The following is a 6,695-nucleotide window of genomic DNA, read 5'->3' as shown; positions in this document are numbered from 1 at the left end:
TAGTAAAAGTGATTTGTTTTATTTCAAGGTTTTCATAATGTTGCCAAATGTTCACTCTAATAACATATCTGGAACATTCCATACGCTAAAGGGCAGGTTACTGTTTCCAATTTTCTGTATTAATTTTATAAAACAATAAATAACATTCTGAATTTAGTTTCACTTCAGGGGAGTTAATGACACAACACAATGACCTGCATGGAGTTTTGGAATGCATAAAGATTAACAAAACAAGTAACATCCCCGGTGGGATTCGAACCCACGACCTCTGGATTAGAAGTCCAGCGCGCTATCCACTGCGCTACGGGGACTTGCACTACGTATTCATATCAATACGTTTAACGACATTGGCAACGAGCGTCAGTCTTAGATGTGCAATGCACTAATTCAACGATTAACTGCAGGTACAGAAGATACAGATAGAGGCTGTGAACCCAGGATTTAAGTAGGTCTGTTACCGATACTATATGTTCGACAATCTAAGTTATTGTTATTGAATTTATAGATATGCTATGTAATTAGAAGTAATTGAAATGTAACTGTCAGTTTCACCCCTACATTCCATTGTAATTAATCAAATTACAATCAAATGTAATTGAAGAATGTAATTGAAAAAAACCCTCCCAATTACATTTTATTTTCAATCAATCAGGCAGGAAATGTTTTTAAATTCAATTAATTACAATTACGTTTTTAAATACCCCAGGTCTGACTTGACCAGATCGGTTCAATATTTTTTCTCATTTGTTACCATCCTTGCACTGTAAACTAACTGCTGCATTATATATACCTGATATGTAACTGATCAACACGACATGAGGTAACAGTGCCGATCTTTGCGATCACATGTATAGCATTTTTTTAAGAAAAACGAACATTTCATAAAATATATGAATTTTGAAAATTGTAAGGATTTAGAAAAGCATTTTGCAGTGACCTATTTCTTATTTTTAACTTTCTATCTCAATATTTTGTGCTTCAAAGATTGTTTACACCAAATAAAAAGTGGCAACTCAGTACCCCAAGTTGTCGATTGAATATCGTAATGATGTGGAGGTTACATTCTTTAATACTGATTATACTATGAAGAGATCTAGTCCACGTCCATTGTGCATTTCTATGTTTTACGTTCAAGAACTTATTCAATGACCTCTGGATCTTTTTCTATGTAAGGGCGTTGAGCTTTATTCTCACTGTTTGAAAATGTGATTGTTTTTCTTAAGAATCGTATTTTTTTTGTAGCGTTAGGTAAAATATTAAGGGCATTGAAAATTAAGTCTCGAAACGTCCGGGATTTTATGCATTAACTGGGGTCAAGCATAGCTTCTCAAGATAACTGCATATGATCAGCAATGATATGGATTGATGTATCAGAATTGTTTTTTGTACTTGCAACATGTGTAAATGTTGACTTCTGCTCAACCCGGGGCTAGAGGCCGTGGACGGTAGCATGCATTTCCACAACCGTCCAGGCTCAATCAAACTGGAAACCTGACTTCATACCTTAAACACTGACAAAATATGACTTGTCTCCACAATTTCTCCTATCTTTGCATGCATGCTTTGTGTGATATATCCCCAAGCCCAAACAAGCTATATAAACCGCAGCAACTTAACTTAAATAGTGGACTTATAAATTTTACAAAGCTCTTTTGACTCTTAGGTCCTACATACACACAGAATGCACAATTTAATTATGTAAACAAAATAATTCTGATGCAAAAACAAGTTACCCCCTCTCCACTGTCCCTTAAAACTTTAACTGGAAGTATATTTTTATTGAAAATATCAGATCAAGGTTATTAAATTGAGTTTTGAACTTTTGATCAAACAAGTCTGAAAATACTGTCTTGCCATTTGTCATCTTAAAGTTTCAGCTCAGAATCAGACAATCTGATGCTGCAGACCAAAACCAGGTCTTCAACACACAAGTTTTATAACCTTTGACCCTGAACATCTTGCCTTAAGTTGTTTGAACTGTTTCTGTTCTTACTGCTGGAGACTAAAAGGCTCTAATTATCTTATCTTTCTCAATTTGTATCATGTTGCAACTTAAGTCCCAGAAATAAATTATTTATACCAGAGGTTTGCATCATCAATGGTGTAGAATTTCAAGATTTTTGACTTATACTTGTATGTAACTATCATAAACAACTAAATTTGACCAATGTCTCCTATACTACAAATAACGTCAACGTCAAAGCTTTATTACACTTGTGTATTATTATTTTTAATGTAATGGCTTTATTTCACCCCCGCATCGCCAAACATGTGATAAAAGATATAAAGTTTAAGCTATATTTATGTATGTTTCAAAAATCTTTCACAATCCAAGTTTAAAAAGAAAAAGAGAAAAGTCATGCTTTTCTAATCTTAGTTTGTTTGTTTTGTTGGATTTAATGTTGCGCAGAAACAATTATAGGTCAAATGGGAACTTTCTAGCTTTAATTAATTGACGGTGGAGGAAGACCCAAGATGCCCCTTCGTACATTATTTAATCACCTTGGTAGAACCACTATCTTCCATATGCCAGCTGGAGGGCTTCTCATAAAGAATTTAAGGTCGCTATGAGGTTTCAATCCCATTGTGTAGGGCAAGTGATTTGATGTTAGTGATGTTAACCATTAAGCCAAGAAGGCCAAACAAATATGTTGAATTGATTGCTATGAAAACAACCTTAAATTTGTATGCTTACAAATAAAAGCATGCAAGAAATATGGGTTATTGTTTAAAAACATCTCAAAGTAGCATGCATTTATCATATATGCAAAAAGGCACTTCAAAACTTTTATTTCTATGGGACGGGAAAATACAAATGATACAGTTACTTTTTTTGCTGTGCTCAATAAAGCTTACTTATAAATTACGGTGCAGTTTAAAATAAAGATATCAAAAGAAAACATCTATTTTTCAGCATAATGCCATCCTTAATTTCATACTTGATTCTGGTTATGCTATTATGTAATGTGAGCTGTAAAAATGAATGGACTGCTGAAAGCAAGAAAATTAGAAGCTTGCACATCAATACTGGATGTGTAAAAAACTCAATTTTTTATCCTAATGTTTGATACAACGTTTCTGTAACAAGGAATTTCCTTGATTTATATTAAATAGCATTCTAAAAGAATCTAAGGGAAGTAAAAAGATTTAGAATTTCAAAACATCTGGACTACTTTTGTATTCATTACTAAAATGATTCTGATTTTCAAATTCCAGGAATTTTGGATGCAAGTATTGAAATTCCAACTTCTATATATTTTATTTGTTGAATGACTGTTTTAAAACTTTCAGTACATCAAAGTTCATTTAATAGCAAAAAAGCAGCATTATCATACATATATTTCACTTTGTAAAATTTCTAAAATAATATTTTTTTCTAATATTTGGGGGCAAGATTTTTACACTGGGGAAAATACATTTTTGGTCGTAAAATTATCAATGACATAATTACAGATTAAAAATTCTCAGAAATTCAACATCTTACTACCACCTCTAGAGAGCTTACATTGATTGACAACTTATAGCTGGATGATGCAAAATAAACAAACAAATTCGAGAAAAAACCTGTTACAGATTCTGGTAGGATCAATTAAGCTGCCATATTAGTTTCTACGCAAATTCTACTTTTTATTTCAAAACCTTCACCTTTAAGATCTCCCTCAGGTGCTTACTAAACAGAGATTGCATTTTACTACATCTATGATCTTCACTATATAAAAATAATATATGTCCTCACATCAAGAGACATATTTACTACAAATTTATGAGTCAGACACTGATTGTAAAAGAACATGCACTGAAAAATTTCAAAGACACATTACTGGATAAATGGAAAGTAGGAATTTCTTCACAATACTTGAAAACTATCATCTCTGTTTAATAATTAAGGATGGCTTGGCTGCTACTAAACTGTGTGGTCTAATTAAAGAATAAACTAAACAGAAAAAAACTGGCTAAGCACAGGAAAGGAAACACATTACATGTCCACAATTAGTCAAACAACTAACTTTGTCACACAGAATTCCATGTAGTAGTGGATTTCTTTTGTTTTACTTGAATCATATCAAACATGGTGAATGCAAGTAATTTAATGCAAGTTCAAAGAATTACACATTTTTTGAGAAATTTTTAAATGACATTTTTTTTTTTTGAATATTCAGAATTGTTGCTGAGTATTTACTATCAGTAACTTATTAATGCTTTTCACCTCTTAGGCAAAATGAATTTAAATACTAGATGTTTTTTTTTAATTCTACAAAAAAAAAAGGTTTTCCAAATAAGCAGTTGAAGTAACAGCTTTTGGTAGCCCTTCAAAAACTCCATAGTGAAACAAAAACTGTTTTAACAAGAGATCACAGAGTGATCTTGGCGCCCACCAATGTGCCATTTTTGAGTGTTCCAAATTTCAAGACTTACTGACTAGCTCAAGGTCAAATTTCATTGCCGTACACAACACTGTGCAATGGTCCAAATTCGAAAGCTGTAGCCGGAGTAATGTGAAAGTAGGTCACTAGATCAATTTCAAGGACAAAGTTCTTTGTACACAAAACTTTGCATGTGCAACAAGTTTGAAGGCTGTAGTTTGAGAAATTTGGAAGTAGGTCACTAGGTCAATCTTAAGGTCAAAGTTTATTTCGTACACAAAACTATGCAAGTGGTCCATTTGAAGGCTGTAGCTTGAGAAATGTGAAAGTTGGTCACTAGGTCAAAATCAAGGTCAAATTACACTTCAGAACACAAATCTATGCATGTGGTCCAAATTTAAAGCCTGTACCTTCAAAAATGTGAAAGTAGGTCAATGTCAAGGTCAAAGTTTGTTTCGTTACACAATCCTATGCATGTGGTCTAAATTTGAAGCCTGTAGCTACAGAAATGTGAAAGTAGGTCACAAGGTCAATCTTAAGGTCAAAGTTCATTTCGGTACACAAAACTATGCAAGTTGTCCAAATTTGAAGGCTGTAGCTTGAGAAATGTGAAAGTAGGTCACTAGGTCAAAATCAAGGTCAAATTTTATTTCGAACACAGAACTATGCATGTGGTCCAAATTTGAAGCCTGTACCTTCAAAAATGTGAAAGTAGGTCACTAGGTCAATGTAAAGGTCCAATGTTTGTTTCGGTATACAAAACTATGCATGTGTCCAAATCTGAAGGCAGTAGCTTGAGAAATGTGAAAGTAGGTCACTAGGTCAAAATCAAGGTCAAATTTCATTTCAGAACATGAAACTATGCATGTGGTCCAAATTTGAAGCCTGTACCTTCAAAAATGTGAAAGTAGGTCACTAGGTCAATGTCAAGGTCAAAGTTTTTTTCAGTGCACAAAACTATGCATGTGGGCCAAATTTGAAGGCTGTAGCTACAGAAATGTGAAAGTAGGTCACTAGGTCAAAATCAAGGTCAACTCATGTCAAGGTTCATCTTGCCACTCAAACCATACATGTGGTCCAAATCTGAATGTTGTCGGTTATTGACAAGAAGATTTTAAAAGCTTTTCCCTATACAAGTCTATATGAACCATGTGACCCCCAGGGCGGGGCCATATTGACCCTAAGGGGATAATTTGAACAAACTTGGTAGAGAACCACTACATTAAAAATGCCAAAGCCCTAGTCTTTGTGGTTTGGACCAGAAAATTTTCAAAGTTTTTCCCTATATAAGTCTATGTAAACCATGTGACCCCCGGGGCAGGGTCATATTTGACCCTAGGGGATAATTTGAACAATCATAGCAGAAGACCACTAAATGAATGTCACAAACAAAATATCAAAGCCCTAGGCCCTGTGGTTTGAACAAGAGGTTTTTCAAAGTTTTTTCCCTATACAAGTCTATATAAACCATGTGACCCCCGGGGCGGAGCCATATTAGACCCAAGGGAAAAAATATGAATCATCTTGGTAGAGGACCACTAGATGATGCTTTATACCAAATATCAAAGCCCTAGGCTCTGTGGTTTTGGACAAGAATATTTTCAAAGTTTTTCCCTATATAAATCTATGTAAATTATAGAAATAAACAAAGGGCCATAACTCATTAAAAAATTGTTGAACCAGTCTGATTTTCAGGGGGACACAACTAGGGTACCAATACATCATTTTGACAAAGTTTGGTCAAAATCCCCCTGGTAGTTTCTGAGGAGATGCGATAATGAGAAATTGTTAACGGAAGGACGGACGGAATGACGGACGGACGGACGGACGGAAGGACGACGGACCACGGACGCAGAGTGATTTGAATAGCCCACCATCTGATGATGGTGGGCTAAAAACTCTTAAGAATTTCAAAGGAAAGTACCAACAGTTTTGGTTTCTGAGTACAGAACAATTGGCCACTACTACATGTGTATGTGGCTTGCATGACGACTTACAATCAGCACCGTCTCTCTGGCGACGGAACCACAAGAACCAAACGACAACAACAATTATAATGATGGCGAGAAGGCCTCCTACTACTCCGCCTATAATGGCTCCAGTATTACTCCCCAGTCCTGAACATGTATTATTTCTTACATTCTCAAATATAAGTCAATTTAAACATGACATTGAAGTTCTGGTGACAAATTTCAACAATTCACATAGGCAAGAGCTTTAATACTTTAAGTTTCCACATACTTCTTTGACTTCCAACCTAGTTAGGGCAGAATAAACCACAAGTATTGAAAGAAAATGATATCAAATGAGTATGAGTTTATAAAAGGAAGA

The 6,695-nt window shown here is 34.6% G+C and overlaps 1 non-coding gene across 1 annotated transcript; it reads right to left on the bottom strand.

Annotated features, from left to right (window-relative positions):
* Positions 1–238: 238 nt before the first annotated feature.
* On the bottom strand, positions 239–311 carry Trnar-ucu (transfer RNA arginine (anticodon UCU)). The gene has a single exon. It is a non-coding gene; the product is annotated as a tRNA-Arg (tRNA).
* Positions 312–6,695: the final 6,384 nt, after the last annotated feature.

Source organism: Mercenaria mercenaria, chromosome 10 (genome assembly GCF_021730395.1).
Source record: "Mercenaria mercenaria strain notata chromosome 10, MADL_Memer_1, whole genome shotgun sequence".
NCBI lineage: Eukaryota > Metazoa > Mollusca > Bivalvia > Venerida > Veneridae > Mercenaria > Mercenaria mercenaria.
Note: the sequence above shows the minus strand (reverse complement) of the source record. Positions and strands in the feature narration are given on the sequence as shown.